The following is a 19,544-nucleotide window of genomic DNA, read 5'->3' as shown; positions in this document are numbered from 1 at the left end:
ATGTGAAGATATTTCGTTTCAACCACAGGCCTCAAAGCGCTCGATATGTCCACTTGCCGATTCTAGAAAAACAGTGTTTCAAAACTGCTCTATTCAAAGACATTTTCAGCTCTGTGAGTTGAAGGCACACATCACACAAAAGTTTGTGAGAATGCTTCTGTCTAGTTTTTGTGTGAAGGTGTCCCGTTTCCAATGAATTCCTATAAGCGTTCGAAGTATCCAATTGCAGATTCCATAAAAAGAGTGTTTCAAAACTTCTCAGTCAAAAGGAATGTTCAACTCTGTGAGTTGAATGAACGTAACACAAAGAAGGTTCAGAGAATGCTTCTGTCTACTTCTTATGTGAAGATACTACCTTTTCCACCGCAGGCCTCAAAGCACTCCAAATGTCCACTTGCCGATCCTAGAAAAAGAGTGTGTCAAAACTGCTCTATCAAAAGACAGGATCAGCTCTGCGAGCTGAATGCTCACATCACACAGAAGATTGGGAGAATGCTTCTGTCTAGTTTTTGTGTGAGAGTGTCCAGTTTCCAACGAGTTCCTATAAGCATTAAAATATCTTCTTGCACATTCTATAAAAAAAGTGTTTCAAATCTATTCTGTTAAAAGGAATGCTCAACTCTGTGAGATGAATGCACACACCAAAAAGAAGATTGAGAGATTGCTTCTGTCTACTTGTTATGTGAAGATATTTCCTTACCAGCACAGGCCTCAAAGCGCTCCAAATGTCCCCTTGCAGATTCTAGAAAAAGAGTGTTTCAAAACTGCTCTATGAAAACAAAAGTTCAGCTGTGTGAGTTGAATGCACACATCACACAGAAGTATGTGAGAATGCTTCTGTCTAGTTTTTGTGTGAAGGTGTCCCGTTTGCCACGAATTCCTGTAAGCCTTCCAAGTATCCAATTGCAGATTCCATGAAAAGAGTGTTCAAAACTTCTTAGTCGAAAGGAATGTTCAACTCTGTGAGTTGAATGCACGTACCATAAAGCAGATTCAGAGAATGCTTCTGTCTACTTATTATGTGAAGATACTTCCTTTTCCACCACAGGCCTCAAAGCGCTCCAAATGTCCAGTTGCAGATTCTAGAAAAAGAGTGTTTCAAAACTGCTTTATTAAAAGTAAGGTTCACATCTGTGAGTTGAGAGCACACATCACAAAGGAGTTTGTGAGAATGGTTCAGTCCCGTTTTTGTGTGAGGATGTCCCGTTTCCAGCTAATTCCTACAAGTGGTCCAAATATCCACATGCGGATTTTACAAAAATAGTGTTTCAAATCTACTCTAACAAAAGGAATGTTCAACTCTGTGAGTTGAATGCACACATCACAAAGTGGTTTCTGAGAATGTTTCTCTCTAGGTTTTTTGTGAAGATATTTCGTTTTCCACCAGAGGCCTCAGAGCCCTCCCAATGCCCAATTGCAGATTATACAAAAACGGTGTTTCATGGCTGCTCTAACAAAAGGAATGTTCCACTCTGTGAGTTGAATGCGAGCAACACAAAGTAGTTTCTGAGAATGATGCTTTCTAGGTTATATGTGAAGATATTGCCTTTTCGATCACAGGCCTCATAGCTTTCTGAATGACCACTGGCATATACTGCAAAAAGAGTGTTTCAAAACTGCTCCATGAAAAGAAAGGTTAAACTCCGCGAGTTGAATGCATTCATCACAGAGAAGTGTGTGAGAATGCTTCTGTCTAGTTTTTGTGTGAAGGTGTCCCGTTTCCAACGAATTCCTATAACCGGTGCAAATCTCCACTTGCAGATTCTACAAAAAGAGTGTTTCAAAACTTTTCTGTCCAAAGAAATGTTCAACTCTGTGAGTGGAATGCACACAAAACAAAGAAGATTCAGAGAATGCTTCTGTCTAGTTTTTATGTGAAGATATTTCCTTCCCACCACAGGCCTCAAAGCTATCAAATGTCCACTTGCTGATTCTAGAAAAAGAGTGTTTCAAACTCCCCTATCAAAAGACAGGTTCAGCTCTGTGAGCTGAATGCTCACATCACACAAAATATTGTGAGAATGCTTCTGTGTACTTTTTGTGTGAGGGCGTCCCGTTTCCAACGAATTCCTATAAACATTCCAAATATCCACTAGCACATTCTATAAAAAGCGTGTTTCAAAAGTACTCTGTCAAAAGGAATGTTCAACTCTGTGAGATGAATGAACACACCAAAAAGAAGTTTGAGAGATTGCTTCTGTCTACTTCTTATGTGAAGATATTTCATTACCAGCACAGGCCTCAAAGCGCTCCAAATATCCACTTGCAGATTCTAGAAAAAGAGTGTTTCAAAACTGCTCTATCAAAAGAAAAGTTCAGCTCTGTGAGCTGAATGCACACATCACGCAGAATTTTGTTAGAATGCTTCTGTCTAGTTTTTTTGTGAAGTTGTCCCGTCTCCAACGAATTCCTATAAGCGTTCCAAATATCCACTTGCAGTTTCTTAAAAAAGAGTGTTTCAAACTTCTCAGTCAAAAGGAATATTCAACTCTGCGAGCTGAAGTCACGTACCAGAAAGAAGGTTCAGAGAATGCTTTTGTCTACTTGTTATGTGAAGATACTTCCTTTTCCACCACAGGCCTGAAAGCGCTGCAAATGTCCAGTTGCAGATTCTAGAAAAAGAGTGTTTCAAACCTACTCTATGAAAGGTAAGAATCACATCTGTGAGTTGAGAGCACACATCACAAGGCGTTTGTGAGAATACCTCAGTCTTGTTTATGTGTGAGGATGTCCCGTTTCCTGCAAATTCCTATAAGTGCTCCAAATATCCACATGTGGATTCTACAGAAAGAATTTTCAAAACTGCTCTAACAAAAGGAATATCTAACTCTGTGAGTTGAATGCACACATCACAAAGTGGTTTCTGAGAATGCTTCTCTCTAGGTTTTTTCTGAAGATATTTCATTTTCCATCAGAGGCCTCAGAGCTCTCCCAATGTCCAAATGCAGATTATAGAAAAACAGTGTCTCACGGCTGCTCTAAGAAAAGGAATGTTCCACTCTGTGAGTTGAATGCGAGGAACACAGAGCAGTTTCTGAGAATGATTCTTTCTAGGTTATATGTGAAGATATTGCCTTTTCGACCACAGGCCTCATAGCTTTCCGAAAGACCACTTGCATATAGTGCAAAAAGAGTCTTTCAAAACTGCTCCATGAAAAGAAAGGCTAAACTTCGTGAGTTGAATGCAGTCATCACAGAGAAGTTTGTGAGAATGCTTCTGTCTAGTTTTTCTGTGAAGGTGTCTAGTTTCCAACAAATTCGTATAAGCATTCCAAGTATCCACTTGCAGATTCCATAAAAAGAGTGTTTCAAAACTTCTCAGTCAAAACGAATGTTCAACTCTGTGAGTTGAATGCACGTACCACAAAGAAGGTTCAGAGAATGTTTCTGTCTACTTCTTATGTGAAGATAATTCCTTTTCCACCAAAGGCCTCAAAGCGCTCCAAAGGTCCAGTTGCAGATTCTAGAAAGAGTGTTTCACAACTGCTCTATCAAAAGGAAGGTTCACATATGTGAGTTGAGAGCACACATCACAAAGGAGTTTTTGAGAATGCTTCAGTCTCGTCTTTGTGTGAGGATGTCCCGTTTCCAGCAAATTCCAACAGGTGGTCCAAATATCCACATGCGGATTCTACAAAAAGAATGTTTCAAAACTGCTCTATCAAAAGACAGGTTCAGCTCTGTGAGCTGAATGCTCACATCACACAGAAGATTGTGAGAATGCTTCTGTCTAGTTTTTGTGTGGGGTTGTCCCGTTTCCAACGAATTCCTACAAGCATTCCAATTATCCAATTGCACATACTGTAAAAAAAGTGTTTCAAAACTACTCTGTCAAAAGGAACGTTCAACTCTGTGAGGTGAATGCACACACCATAAAGAAGTTTGAGAGATTACTTCTGTCTACTTGTTATGTGAAGATATTTCCTTACCAGCACAGGCTTCAAAGCGCTCCAAATGTCCACTTGCACATTCTAGAAAAAGAGTGTTTCAAAACTGCTCTATCAAAAGAAAAGTTCAGGTCTGTGAGTTGAACTCACCCATAACAGAGAAGTTTGTGAGAATGTTTCTTTCTAGTTTTTGTGTGAAGGTGTCCCGTTTCCAATGAATTCCTATAGTCATTCCAAGTATCCACTTGCAGATTCTATAAAAAGAGTGTTTCAAAATTTCTCATTCAAAAGGAATGTTCAACTCTGTGAGTTGAAAGCAGGAACCACAAAGAAGGTTCAGAGAATGCTTGTGTCTACTTGTTATGTGAATATACTTCCTTTTCCACCATAGGCCTGAAAGCGCTCCAAATGTCCAGTTGCAGATTCTAGAAAAAGAGTGTTTCAAAACTGCTCTATCAAAAGTAAGAATCACGTCTGTGAGTTGAGACCACACATCACAAAGGGGTTTGTGAGAATGCTTCAGTTTCGTTTTTGTGTGAGGATGTCCCGTTTCCAGCAAATTCCTATAAGTGCTCCAAATATCCACATGTGGATCCTACAAAAAGAATTTTTCAAAACTGCTCTAAGAAAAGGAATATCTAACTCTATGAGTTGAATGTGCACATCACAAAGTGGTTCCTGAGAATGCTTCTCTCTAGATTTTTCTGAAGATATTTCGTTTTCCATCAGAGGCCTCAGAGCTCTCCCAATGTCCAAATGCCGATTATACAAAAACAGTGTCTCATGGCTGCTCTAAGAAAAGGAATGTTCCACTCTGTGAGTTGAATGCGAGCAACACAAAGCAGTTTCTGAGAATGATTCTTTCTAGGTTATATGTGAAGATATTGCCTTTTCGACCACAGGCCTCATAGCTTTCCGAAAGACCACTTGCATATACTGCAAAAAGAGTCTTTCAAAACTGTTACATGAAAAGAAAGGTTAAACTCAGTGAATTGAATACAGTCAACACAGAAGTTTGTGAGAATGCTTCTGTCTAGTTTTTGTGTGAAGGTCTCCTGTTTCCAACGAATTCCTCTAAGCGTTCCAAATATCCACTTGCAGATTCAATAAAAAGAGTGTTTCAAAACTACTCTGACAAATGCACTGTTCAACTCTCTGAGATGAATGCGCACACCACAAAGAAGTTTGAGAGATTGCTTCTGTCTACTTGTTATGTGAAGATATTTCCTTACCAGCACAGTCCTAAAAGCCCTCCAAATGTCCACTTGCAGATTCTAGAAAGAGTGTTTCAAAACTGCTCTATCAAAGGAAAAGTTCAGCTCTGTGACTTGAGAGCACACATCACACAGAAGTTTTTGAGAATGCTTCTGTCTACTTTTTGTGTGAAGGTGTCCCGTTTCCAATGAATTCCTCTAAACGTTCCAAATATCCACCTGCAGATTCTATAAAAAGATTTCAAAACTTCTCAGTCAAAAGGAATGTTCAAATCTGTGAGTTGAATGTACGTACCACAAAGAAGGTTCAGAGAATACTTCTGTCTACTTGTTATGGAAGATACTTCCTTTTCCACCGCAGGCCTCAAAGCGCTCCAAATGTCCAGTTGCAGATTCCAGAAAAAGAGTGTTTCAAAACTGCTCTATAAAAAGTAAGTTTTACATCTGTGAGTTGAGAGCACACATCACAACGGGGTTTGTGAGAATGCTTCAGTCTCGTTTTTGTGTGAGGATGTCCCGTTTCCAGCGAATTCCTATAAGTGGTCCAAGTATCCACATGAGGATTCTATAAAAAGAGTGTTTCAAAACTGTTCTAACTAAAGGAATGTTGAACTCTGTGAGTTGAATGCACACATCACAATGTTGTTTCTGAGAATGCTTCTCTCTAGCTTTTTTGTGAAGATATTTCGTTTTCCACCAGAGGCCTCAGAGCTCTCCCAATGTCCAATTGCAGATTATACAAAAACAGTGTTTCATGGCTGCTCTAAGAAAACGAATGTTCCACTCTGTGAGTTGAATGCGAGCAACACAAAGTAGTTTCTGAGAATGATTCTTTCTACGTTATATGTGAAGATATTGCCTTTTCGACCACAGGCCCCATAGCTTTCCGAATGACCACTTGCATATACTGCAAAAAGAGTGTTTCAAAACTGCTCCGTAAAAAGAAAGGGTAAACTCCGTGAGTTGAATGCACTCATCACAGAGAAGTTTGTGAGAATGCTTCTGTCTAGTATTTGTGTGAAGGTTTCCCGTTTCCAAGGAATTCTTATAAGTGGTCCAAATTTCCACTTGGAGATTGTACAAAAAGAGTGTTTCGAAACTTATCTGTCAAAAGGAATGTTCAACTCTGTGAGTTCAATGCACGCACCAGAAAGAAGATTCAGAGAATGCTTCTGTCTAATTTTTATGTGAAGACATTTCCTTTCCACCACAGGCCTCAAAGCGCTCCAAATGTTCACTTGCCGATTCTAGAAAAAGAGTGCTTCAAAACTGCTCTATCTAGAGACAGGTTCATTCCTGTGAGCTGAATGCTCACACCACACAGAAGATTGTGAGAATGCTTCTGTCTAGTTTTTGTGTGAGTGTGTCCCGTTTCCAACGAATTCCTATAGTCATTCCAAATATCCACTTGCACATTCTGTAAAAAGAGTGTTTCAAAACTACTCTGTGAAAAGGAATGTTCACCTCTGTGAGATGAATGCACACACCACAAAGAAGTTTGAGAGATTGCTTCTGTCTACTTGTTTTGTGAAGATATTTCCTTACAAGAGCAGGCATCAAAGTGTTCCAAATGTCCACTTGCCAATTCTAGAAAAAGAGTGTTTCAAAACTGGTCTATCAAAAGAAAAGTTCAGCTGTGTGAGTTGAATGTAGACATCACACAGAAGTTAGTGAGAATGCTTCTGTCTAGTTTTTGTGTGAAGGTGTCCCGTTTCCAAAGAATTCCTATAAGCGTTCCAAGTATCCACTTGCAGATTCTATGAAAAGAGTGTTTCAAAACATCTCAATCAAAAGGAATGTTGAACTCTGTGAGTTAAATGCATGTACCACAAAGAAGTTTCAGAGAATGCTTCTGACTACTTGTTATGTGAAGATACATCCTTTTCCACCACAGGCCTCAAAGCGCTCCAAATGTCCAGTTGCAGATTCTAGAAAAAGAGTGTTTTAAAACTGCTCTATCAAAAGTAAGGTTCACATCTGTGAGTTGAGAGCACACATCACAAAGTTGTTTTTGAGAATGCTTCAGTCTCGTTTATGTGTGAGGATGTCCCGTTTCCAGGAAATTCCTATATGTGTTCCGAATATCCACATGCGGATACTACAAAAAGAGTGTTTGAAGACTGTTCTAACAAAAGGAATGTTCAACTCTGTGAGTTGAATGCACACATCACAATGTGGTTTCTGAGAATGCTTCTCTCTTGGTTTTTTGTGAAGATATTTCGTTTTCCACCAGAGGCCTGAGAGCTCTCCGAATGTCCAATTGCAAATTATACAAAAACAGTGTTTCATGGCTGCTGTATCAAAAGGAATGTTCCACTCTGTGAGTTGAATGCGAACAACACAAAGTAGTTTCTGAGAATGATGCTTTCTAGGTTATATGTGAAGATATTTCCTTTTGGACCACAGGCCTCATAGCTTTCTGAATGACCACTTGCATATAGTGCAAAAATAGTGTTTCAAAACTGCTCCATGAAAAGAAAGGTTAAACTCCGTGAGTTGAATGCACTCATCACAGAGAAGTTTGTGAGAATACTTCTGTCTAGTTTTTGTGTGAAGGTGTCCTGTTTCCAACGAATTCCTATAAACGGTCCAAATTTCCACTTGCAGATTCTACAAAAAGAGTGTTCCGAAACTTCTCTGCCAAAAGGAATGTTCAAATCTGTGACTTGAATGCACGCACCACAAAGAAGTTTCATTGAATGCTTCTCTCTATTTTTTATGTGAAGATATTTCGTTTCCACCACAGGCCTCAAAGCGCTCCAAATGTCCACTTGCCGATTCTAGAAAAATTGTGTTTCAAAACTGCTCTGTCAAAACACAGGTTCAGCTCTGTGAGCTGAATGCTCACACCACACAGAAGATTGTGAGAATGCTTCCATCTAGTTGTTGTGTGAGGGTGTCCCGTTTCCAACGAATTCCTATAAGCGTTCAAAATATCCACTTGCACGTTCTACGAAAAGAGTGTTTCAAAAGTACTCTATCAAAAGGAATGTTCAACTCTGTGAGATGAATACACACACCACATAGAAGTTTGAGAGATTGCTTCTGTCTACTTGTTATCTGAAGATATTTCCTTACCAGCACAGGCCTCAAAGCGGTCCAAATGTCCACTTGCATATTCCACAAAAAGAGTGTTGCAGAACTGCTCCATGAAAAGGAGTGTTCAACTCTGTGAGTTCAATCCCCACATGACATAGAAGTTTCTGATAATGCTTCTGTCTAGTTTGTATATGAAGATATTTCCTTTTCCAGCATAAGCCTCAAAGAGCTCCAAATATCCACCTACGGATTCTACAAAAACAGTGTTTCAAAACTGGTCTATCAAAAGGAAGTTTCAACTCTGTGAGTTGAATGCACTCATCACAAAGAAGTTTCAGAGAATGCTTCCATGTAGCTTTTATGCAATGATATTTCCTTTTGCAGCATAGGCCTCAAAGTGCTCCAACTATCCACTTACAGATACTACAAAAACAGTGTTTCAAAACTGCTCTATCAAAAGGCAGGTTGAACTCTGTGAGTTGAATGCACAAAGCACTGGGAACGTTCTGAGAATGCTTTTGTCTACTTTCTACGTGAAGGTACATCCTTTTCCAGCAAAGGCCTCAAAGCACTCCATTCATCCAATCGAAGATTCTACAAAAAGAGTGTTTCGAAACTGCTCTATCAAAAGGCGGGTTCAACTCTGTGAGTTGAATGCACGCATCGCGAAGAAGTTTCTGAGAATGCTTCTGTCTAGTTTTTAGGTGAAGGTATTTCATTTCCCAGCATAGGCCTCAAAGCGCTCCAAATATCCACTTGCAGATTCTACAAAAAGAGTGTTTCAAAACTGCTCTTTCAAAAGGAAGGTTCAAGTCTGTGAGTTAAATGCACTCATCACAAAGAAGTTTCTGAGAATGCTTCTGTCCAGTTTTTATGTGAAGATATTTCCTTTTCCAGCATAGACTTGAAATTGCTCCGAACATCCTTCAGCAAATTCTACAAAAGGAGGGTTTCAAAGCTGCACTATCAAAAGGAAGATTCCACTATGTGAGTTGAGTGCATAAAGCACACGGAAGTTTCTGAGAATGCTTCCGTCTAGTTCTCATGTGAAGATATTTCCTTTTCCAGTGTTGGCCTCTTAGCACTCCAAATATCCACTTGCAGATTCTAGGAAAAGAGTGTTTCAAAACTGCTGTGTCAAATGGAAGGTTCAACTCGGTGTGTTGAATGCGCACATCAGAACAATTTTCTGAGAATGCTTCTGTCTAGTGTTTATGTGAAGATATTTCCTTTTCCGGCATAGGCCTAAAAGCACTCCAAATATCCACTTGCAGATACTACACAAAGAGTGTTTCAAAAGTTTTCTATCAAAAGGAAGGTTCAATTTTGTGAGTAGAATGCACTCATCACAAAGAAGATTCTCAGAATGCTTCTGTCTAATTTTTATGTGAAAACAATTTCCTTTTCCACCAGAAGCCTCAAAGAGCTCCAAATAGAAAGTTGCAGATTCTACAAAAGGAGTGTTTCAAAACTCTTCTATCAAAAGGAACGTTCAAGTGGTTGAGTAGAATGCAGTCATCGCAAATAAGTTTCTCAGAATGCTTCTGTCTAGTTTTTATGTTAAGATGTTTCGTTTTCCAACATAAGTCTTAAAGTGCTCCAAGTAGACACTTGCAGATTCTACAAAAGGAGTGTTTCGAAACTCGTCGATCAAAAGGAACGTTCAAGTCGGTGAGTTGAAGGCACTTATCACACAGAAGTTTCTGAGAATGCATCTGTCTAGTTTTTATGTGAAGATATTTCCTTTTCCAGCATAGGCCTCACATCGCTCCAAATATCCACTTGCACATTTTACAAAAGGGGTGTTTCCAAACCGCTCTACAAAAGGCAGCTTCAACACTGGCAGTTGAATGCACACATCAGAAAGAAGTTTTTGAGAATGCTTCTGTCTAGATTTTATGTGAAAGTATTTCCTTTTCTAACATAAGCCTCAAAGCGCTCCAAATAAGCACTTGCAGATTCTGCAAAAGGTGTGTTTCAAAACAGTTCTATCAAAAGGAACGTTTACGCCTGTGAGTTGAATGCAGTCATCACACAGAAGTTTCTGAGAATGCTTCTGTCTAGTTTTTATATGAAGATATTTCCTTTTCAAGCATAGGCCTCAAAGCGCTCCAAGTATGCAGTTGCAGATTCTACAAAACGTGTGTTTCAAATCTGCTCTATGAAAAGAAAGGTTCAACTCTTTGAGTTGAAAGCAACGTATGGCGAAGAAGTTTCTGAGAATGCTTCTGTCTAGTTTTTAGGTGAAGTTATTGCCTTTCCCAGCATAGGCCTCAAAACGTTCCAAATACGCACTTGCAGATTCTACAAAAAGATTGTTTCAAAACTGCTCTTTGAAAAGGAAGTTTCAAGTCTGTGAGTTGAATGCACTCATCAGAAAGAAGTTTCTGAAAATGGTTCTATCTAGTTTTCATCTGCATTTATTTCCTTTTCCACTGGACGCCGCAAACGCACCAAATATCCACTTGCAGTTTCCACATAATGAGTGTTGCAGAACTGCTCCGTAAAAAGGAATGTTCAACTCTGTGAGTTCAATCCCCACATGACATAGAAGTTTCTGATAATGCTTCTGTCTACTTTGTATATGAAGATATTTCCTTTTCCAGCATAAGCCTCAAACAGCTACAAATATCCACTTACGGAATCTACAAAAACAGCGTTTCAAGACTGGTCTATCAAAAGGAATTTTCAACTCTGGAATTGAATGCACTCATCACAAAGATGTTTCTGAGAATGCTTCCATCTAGGTTTTATGCAATGATATTTCATTTTGCAGCATAAGACTCAAATAGAATCATATATCCACTTGCACATTCTACAAAAAGAGTGTTTCAAAACTGCTCTATAAAAAGGCAGGTTGAACTCTGTGCGTTGCATGCACAAAGCATAAGGGAGCGTTCTGAGAATGCTTTTGTCTTGTTTCTACGTGAAGATACATCCTTTTCCAGCATAGGCCTCAAAGCACTCCATCCATCCACTTGAAGATTCTACTAAAAGAGTGTTTCAAACTTCTCTATGAAAAGAGAGTTTCAACTCTGTGAGTTCAATGCACAAGTCACAAAGAAGTTTCTGAGAATGCTTCTGTCCAGTTTTTATGTGAAGATATTTCCTTTTCCAATATAGGCCTCAAAGCGCTCCATATATCCACTTGCAAATTCTGCAAAAAGAGTGTTTCGAAACTGCTCTATCAAAAGGCACGTTCAACTCTGTGAGTTGAATGCACGCATCGTGAAGAAGTTTCTGAGAATGCTTCTGTCTAGTTTTTAGGTGAAGATATTTCATTTCCCAGCATAGGACTCAAAGCTCTCCAAATATCCACTTGCAGACTCTACAAAAAGAGTGTTTCAAAAATGCTGTTTCAAAAGGAAGGTTCAAGTCTGTGAGTTGAATGCACTCATCACAAAGAAGTTTTTGAGAATGTTTCTGTCTAGTTTTTATGTGAAGGTATTTCCTTTTCCAGGTTAGGACTCAAAACGCTCCAAACAACCTTCAGCAAATTCTACAAAAGGAGGGTTTCAAAACTGCGCTATCGAAAGGAAAATTCCACTATTGTGAGTTGAATGCACAAAGCACACGGAAGTTTCTGAGAATGCTTCTGTCTAGTTCTATGTGAAGATAATTCCTTTTCCAGTGTTGGATTCTTAGCACTCCAAATATCCACTTGCAGATTTTAGAAAAAGAGTGTTTCAAAACTGCTTTATCAAAAGGAAGGTTTAACTCGGTGAGTTGAATGCGCACATCAGAAAATGCTTCTGACAATGCTTCTGTCTACTTTTTATGTGAAGATATTTCCTTTTCCAGCATAGGCCTCAAAGCGCTCCAAATATCCACTTGCAGATTCTACACAAAGAGTGTTTCAAAAATGTTCTATCAAAAGGAAGGTTCAACTGTGAGTAGAATGCACTCACCACAAAGAAGTTTATAAGAATGCTTCTGTCTAGTTTTTATGTGAAGATATTTCCTTTTCCAGGATAGGCCTCAATGCGCTCCAAATATCCACTTGCAGATTGTACAAAAAGAGTGTTTCAAAAGTGGTCTCTGAAAAGGAAGGTTCAATTCTGTGAGTAGAATGCACTCATCACAAAGAAGTTTCTCAGAATGCGTCTGTCTAGTTTTAATGTGAAGATATTTCCTTTTCCAACATAAGCCTCAAAGCGCTCCAAATAGACACTTGCAAATTCTACAAAAGGAGTGCTTCAAAACTGTTCTATCAAAAGCAACGTTCAAGTCGGTGAGCTGAAGGCACTCATCACATAGAAGTTTCTGAGAATGCATCTGTGTAGTTTTTATGTGAAGATATTTCCTTTTCCAGCACTGGCCTCAAATCGCTCCAAATATCCACTTGCAGATTCTACAAAAAGAGTGTTTCAAAACTGCTCTATCAAAAGGAAGGTTCAACTATGTGTCTAGAATGCACACATTACAAAGAAGTTTCTGAGAATGCTTCTGCCTAGTTTTTATGTGAAGACATTTCCTTTTCCAGCATAGGCTTCAATGCACTCCAAATATCCACTTGCAGATTCTACAAAAATAGTGTTTCAAAACTGCTCTTTCAAAAGGAAGGTTCAAGTCTGTGAGTTGAATTCACTCATCACAAAGTAGTTTCTGAGAATGCCTCTATCTAGTTTTTATGTGAAGGTGTCCCGTTTCCAACAAATTCCAATCAGCGGTCCACATTTGCCCTTGCAGATTCTACAAAAAGAGAGTTTCAAAACTTCTCTGTAAAAAGGAATGTTCAACTCGGTGAGTTGAATGCATGTACCACAAAGAAGTTTCAGAGAATGCTTCTGTCTACTTCTTATGTGAAGATATTTCCTTTCCACCACAGTCCTCAAAGCTCTCCAAATGTCCACTTGCCGATTCTAGAAAAAGAGAGTTTCAAAACTGCTCCATGAAAAGACAGGTTCAGCTCTGTGAGCTAAATGCTCACATCACACAGAAGATTGTGAGAATGCTTCTGTCTAGTTTTTGTGTGAGGGAGTCCCGTTTCCAACGAATTCTTATAAGCATTCAAATATCCACTTGCACATAGTATAAAAAGAGTGTTTCAAAACTACTCTGTCAAAAGGAATGTTCAACTCTGTGAGATGAATGCACACAACACAAAGAAGTTTGAGAGATTGTTTCTGTCTACTTGTTATGTAAAGGTGTATCCTTACCAGCACAGGCCGCAAAGCCCTCAAAATGTCCACTTGAAGATATTAGAAAAAGAGTGTTTCAAAACTGCTCTATCAAAAGAAAAGTTCAGCTCTCTGCTTCAAAGGACACATCACACAGAAGTTTGTGAGAAGGCTTCTGTCTACTTTTTCTGTGATGGTGTCCCCTTTCCAACGAATTCCTATAAGCAGTCCAAATATCCACTTGCAGATCCTATAAAAAGAGTGTTTCAAAAATTCTCAGTCAAAAGGAATGTTCAACTCTGTGAGTTGAACGCACGTACCATAAAGCAGATTCAGAGAATGCTTCTGTCTACTTGTTATGTGAAGATACTTCCTTTTCCACCACAGGCCTCAAAGCCCTCCAAATGTCCAGTTGCAGATTCTAGAAAAAGAGTGTTTCAAAACTGCTCTATGAAAAGTAAGGTTCACATCTTTGAGTTGAGAGCACACATCACAAAAGAGTTTGGGAGAATACTTCAGTCTCGTTTTTGTGTGAGGATGTCCCGTTTCCAGCAAATTCCTTTAAGTGGTCCAAATAGCCACATGCGGATATTACAAAAAGAGTGTTTCAAAACTGCTCTAAGAAAAGGAATGTTCAACTCTGTGAGTTGAATGCGCACATCAAAAGGTGGTTTCTGAGAATGCTTCTCTCTAGATTTTTAGTGAAGTTATTTCTTTTTCCACCAGAGGCCTCAGTGCTCTCCCAATGTCCAATGGCAGATTATACAAAAACAGTGTTTCATGGCTGCTCTAACAAAAGGAATGTTCCACTCTGTGAGTTGAATGTGAGCAACACGAAGAAGTTTCTGAGAATGATTCTTTCTAAGTTATATGTGAAGATACTGCCTTTTCGACCGCAAGCCTCATAGCTTTCCGAGTGACCACTTTCATATATTGCAAAAAGAGTGTTTCAAAACTGCTCCATGAAAAGAAAGGGTAAACTCCATGAGTTGAATGCAATCATCACAGAGAAGTTTGTGAGAATGCTTCTGTCTGGTTTTTGTGTGAAAGTGTCCCGTTTCCAATGAATTCCTATAAGCGTTCCAAATTTCCACTTGCAGATTCTACAAAAAGAGTGTTTCGAAACTTCTCTGTCAAAAAGAATGTTCAAATCTGTGAGTTGAATGTACGAACCACAAAGAAGATTCATTGAATGCTTCTGTCTAGTTTTTATGTGAAGATATTTCCTTTCCACCACAGACCCCAAAGGGCTCCAAATGTCCACTTGCCAATTCTAGAAAAAGAGTTTTTCTAAACTGCTCTATCAAAAGATATATTCAGCTCTGTGAGCTGAATGCTCACACCACACAGAAGGTTGTGAGAATGCTTCTGTCTAGTTTTTGTGTGAGGGTGTCCCGTTTCCAACGAATTCCCATAAGCATTCAAATTATCCACTTGCACGTTCTATGAAAAGAGTGTTTCAAACTACTCTGTGAAAAGGAATGTTCAACTCTGTGAGATGAATACACACACCACAAAGAATTTAAGAGATAGCTTCTGTTTACTTGTTATGTGAAGATATTTCCTTACCAGCAGAGGCGTCAAAGTGCTCCAAATGTCCACTTCCAGATTCTAGAAAAAGAGTGTTTCAAAACAGCTCTATCAAAAGAAAAGTTCAGCTCTGTGAGTTGAATGCACACATCACGCAGAAGTTTGTGAGAATGCTTCTGTCTAGTTTTTGTGTGAAGGTGTCCCGTTTCCAACGAATTCCTCTAAGCGTTCCAAATATCCGCATGCAGATTCTATAAAAAGAGTGTTTCAAAACTTCTCTGTCAAAAGGAATGTTCAACTCTGTGAGTTGAATGCGCACCACACAAAGAAGTCTCAGTGAATTCTTCTGTCTTGTTTTTATGTGAAAATATTTCCTTTCCACCTCAGGCCTCAAAGCGCTCCAAATGTCCACTTGCCGATTCTAGAAAAAGAGTGTTTCAAAACTATTCTTTCAAAAGAAAAGTTGAGCTCTGTGACCTGAATGCTCAAATCACACAGAAGTTTCTGGGAATGCTTCTGTCTATTTTTTGTATGAGGGTGTTACGTTTCCAGCAAATTCCTATAAATGGTTCAAATATCCACTTGCAGTTGCTATAAAAGGAGTTTTTCAAAACTTTTCTTTCAAAGGAAATATTCAACTCTGTGAGTTGAATGCACGAACTACAAAGAAGTTTCAGAGTATGCTTCTGTCTACTTGTTATGTGAAGATACTTCCTTTTCCACCACAGGCCCCAAAGCGCTCCAAATGTCCTCTTGAAAATACTGGAAAAAGACTGTTTCAAAACCACTCTATCAGAGATAAGGTTCATATATGTGAGTTGAGGGCACACATCACAAAGGAGTTTGTGAGAATACTTCTGTCTTGCTTTTGTGTAAGGATGTCCCGTTTCCAGCATATTCCTTTAAGTGGTCCAAATATCCACATGTAGATTCTACAAAAACAGTGTTTCAAAACTGCTCTGATAAAAGGAAAGTTCAACTCTGTGAGTTGAATGCACTCACCACAAAGAAGATTCAGAGAATGCTTCTGTCTAGTTTTTAGGTGAAGATATTTCATTTCCCAGCATAGGCCTCAAAGCGCTCCATACATCCACTTGCAGATTCTACAAAAAGAGTGTTTCAAAACTGCTCTTTCAAAAGGAAGCTTCAAGTCTGTGAGTTGAATGCACTCATCACAAAGACGTTTCTGAGAATTCTTCTGTGTAGTTTTCATGTGAAGATGTTTCAATTTAAAGCATAGGCCTCAAATCGCTCCAAATATTCACTTGCAGATTCTACAAAATAGATGTTTCGAAACTTCTCTGTCAATTGCTAGGTTCAACTTTGTGAGCTGAATGCACTCATCACAAGGAAGCTTTTGAGAATGATTCTGTCTAGTTTTTATGTGAAGATATTTCCTTTTCCAACATAGGCCTCAACGAGCTCCGAATAAACACTTCCAGATTCTACAAAAGGAGTGTTTCAAAACTGTTCTATTAAAAGGAACTCTCATCTCTGTGAGTTGAATGCACTCATCACTAAGAGGTTTCTGAGAATGCTTCTGTCTAGTTTTTATGTGATGATATTTCGTTTTCCAGGATTTTCCTACAAGCGCTCCAAATATTCACCTTCAGATGGTACTGAAAGAGTGTTTGAAAACTGCTCTTTCAAAAGGAAGGTTCAAGTCTGTGAGTTGAATGCACTCATCACAAAGAAGGTTCTGAGAATGCTTCTGTCTAGTTTTTATGTGAAGATATTTCCTTTTCCAAAATAGACCTCAAATCGCTCCGAATATACACTTGCAGATTTTTCAGAAAGGTTGTTTCCAAACTGCTCTATCAAAACGCAGGTTCAAATCTGTGAGTTGAATGCACACGTCAAAAACAACTTTCTGAGAATGCTTCTGTCTAGTGTTTATGGGAAGATATTTCTTTGTCAAGCATAGGCCTCAAAGCGCTCCAAATATGCAGTTGCATGTTCTACAAACAGTGTGTCTCAAAACTGCTCTATGAAAAGAAAGGTTCAATACTGTGAGTTGAATGCACTCATCACAAAGAAGTTTCTGAGAATGCTTCTGTCTAGTTTTTATGTGAAGATATTTCCTCTTACAGCATAGGCCTCAAATCGCTCCTAACATCCACTAGCAATTTCAACAAAAGGAGTGTTTCAAAACTGCCCTACCAAATGGAAGGTTCAACTATGTGAGTTGAATGCATAAAGCACACGGAAGTTTCTGAGAATAATTCCGTCTAATTCTCATGTGAAGATATTTCCTTTTCCAGTGTTGGCCTCTTAGCACTCCAAATATACACTTGCACATTCTAGAAAAAGAATGTTTCAAAACTGCTCTATCAAAAGGAAGGTTCAACTCGGTGAGTTGAATGCGCACATCAGAAAAAGTTTCTGAGAATGCTTCTGTCTAGTTTTTATGTGACAATATTTCCTTTTCCACCATAGGCCTCAAAGCGTTCAAATATCCACTTGCAGGTTGTAAAAAAAGAGTGTTTCAAAACTGTTCTATCAAAAGGAATGTTCAACTCTGTGAGTAGAATGCACTCATCACAAAGAAGTTTCTGAGAATGCTTCCATCTAGCTTTTATGCAATGATATTTTCTTTTGCAGCATAGGCCTCAAAGGGCTCCAAATATCCAATTGCAGATTCTACAAAAAGAGTCTTTCAAAACTGCTCTATCAAAAGGCAGGTTCAACTCTGCGAGTTGAATGCACGCGTCGTGAAGAAGTTTCTGAGAATGCTTCTGTCTAGTTTTTAGGAGAAGATATTTCAATTCCCACCATAGGACTCAAAGCGCTCCAAATATCCACTTCCAGATTCTCCAAAAAGTGTGTTTCAAAACTGCTCTTTCAAAACGAAGGTTCAAGTCTGTGAGTTGAATGCACTCCTCACAAAGAAGTTTCTGAGAATACTTCGGTCTAGTTTTTATGTGAAGATATTTCCTTTTCCAGCATAGGCCTCAAATCGCTCAAAACATCCTTCAGCAAATGGTACAAAAGGAGTGTTTCAAAACTGCGATATCGAAAAGAAGATTCCACTGTATGAGTTAAATGCATAAAGCTCACGGAAGTTGCTGAGAATGCTTCCGTCTAGTTCTCATGTGAAAATATTTCCTTTTCCAGTGTTGGCCTCTTAGCACTCCAAATATCCACTTGCAGAATCTAGAAAAAGAGTGGTTCAAAACTGCTCTATCAAAAAGAAGGCTCAAATCAGTGAGCTGAATGCACACATCAGAAAAAGTTTCTGAGAATTCTTCTGTCTAGTTTTTATGAGAAGATATTTCCTTTTCCAGCATAGGACTCAAAGCGCTTCAAATATCCACTTGCAGATTCTACAAAAAGAGTGTTTCAAAACTGTTTTATCAAAAGAAAGGTTCAACTCTGTGAGTAGAATGCACTCATCACAAAGTAGTTCTTCAGAATTCTTCTGTCTAGTTTTTATGTGAAGATATTTCCTTTTCCAACATAGGCGTCAGAGCGCTCCAAATAGACACTTGCAGATTCTACAAAAGGAGTGTTTCAAAACTGTTCTATCAAAAGGAACGTTGAAATCGGTGAGTTGAATCAGTCATCACACAGAAGTTTCTGAGAATGCATCTGTCTAGATTTTATGCGAAGAGATTTTCTTTTCCAGGATAGGCCTCAAATCGCTCCAAATATCCACTTGCACGATTTACCAAAAGGGTGTTTCCAAACTGCTCTACAAAAGAGAGCTTCAACTCTGGGAGTTGAATGCACACATCACAAAGAAGTTTCTCAGTATGCTTCTGTCTACTTTTTATGTGAAGGTATTTCCTTTTCCAACATAGGCCTCAAAGCGCTCCAAATAAGCACTTGCAGATTCTACAGAAGGTGTGTTTCAAAACTGTTCTATCAAAAAGAACGTTCACGTCTGTGAGTTGAATGCACTCATCACACACAAGTTTCTGAGAATGCTTCTGTCTAGTTTTTATGTGAAGATATTTCCTTTTCCGACACAAGCTTCAAGGCGCTCTGAAGAAACACTTGCAGATTCTACAAAAGAAGTGCTCCAAACTGTTCTATCAAAATGAACGTTGAAGTCTGTGAGTTGATTGCACTCATCACAAAGAGGTTTCTTAGAATGCTTCTGTCTAGTTTTTATGTGATGATGTTCCGTTTTCCAGCATTGGCCTAAAAGCGCTCTAAATATCCACCTTCAGATGGTACTGAAAGAGTGTTTTAAAACTGCACTATCAAAAGTAAGGTTCAATTCTCTGAGTTGAATGTACTCATCACACAGAAGTTTCTGAGAATGCTTCTGTCTAGTTTTTATGTGAAGATATTTCCTTTTCCTTGCATATGCCTCAAATCGCTCCAAATATCCACTTGCAGATTTTACAAAAAGACTGTTTCAAAACTTCGGTATCGAAAGGAAGATTCCACTATGTGAGTTGAATGCATAAAGTGCACGGAAGTTTCTGAGAATGCTTCCGTCTAGTTCTCATGTGAAGATATTTCCTTTTCCAGCATAAGCCTCCAAGAGCTCCAAATATCCACTTGCGGATTCTACAAAAACGGTGTTTCAAAACTGGTCTATTAAAAGGAAGATTCAACTCTGTGAGTTGAATGCACCCGTCACAATGCAGTTTCTGAGAATTCTTCCATCTAGCTTTTATGCAATGATATTTCCTTTTGCAGCATAGGCATCAAAGCGCACCAAATATCCACTTGCAGACTCTACAAAAAGAGTGTTTCATAACTTCTCTATCAAAAGGCAGACTGAACTCTGTGAGTTGAATGCA

The sequence above is a fragment of the Pongo pygmaeus genome, chromosome 8 (genome assembly GCF_028885625.2).
Source record: "Pongo pygmaeus isolate AG05252 chromosome 8, NHGRI_mPonPyg2-v2.0_pri, whole genome shotgun sequence".
Taxonomy (NCBI): Eukaryota; Metazoa; Chordata; class Mammalia; order Primates; family Hominidae; genus Pongo; species Pongo pygmaeus.
Note: the sequence above shows the minus strand (reverse complement) of the source record.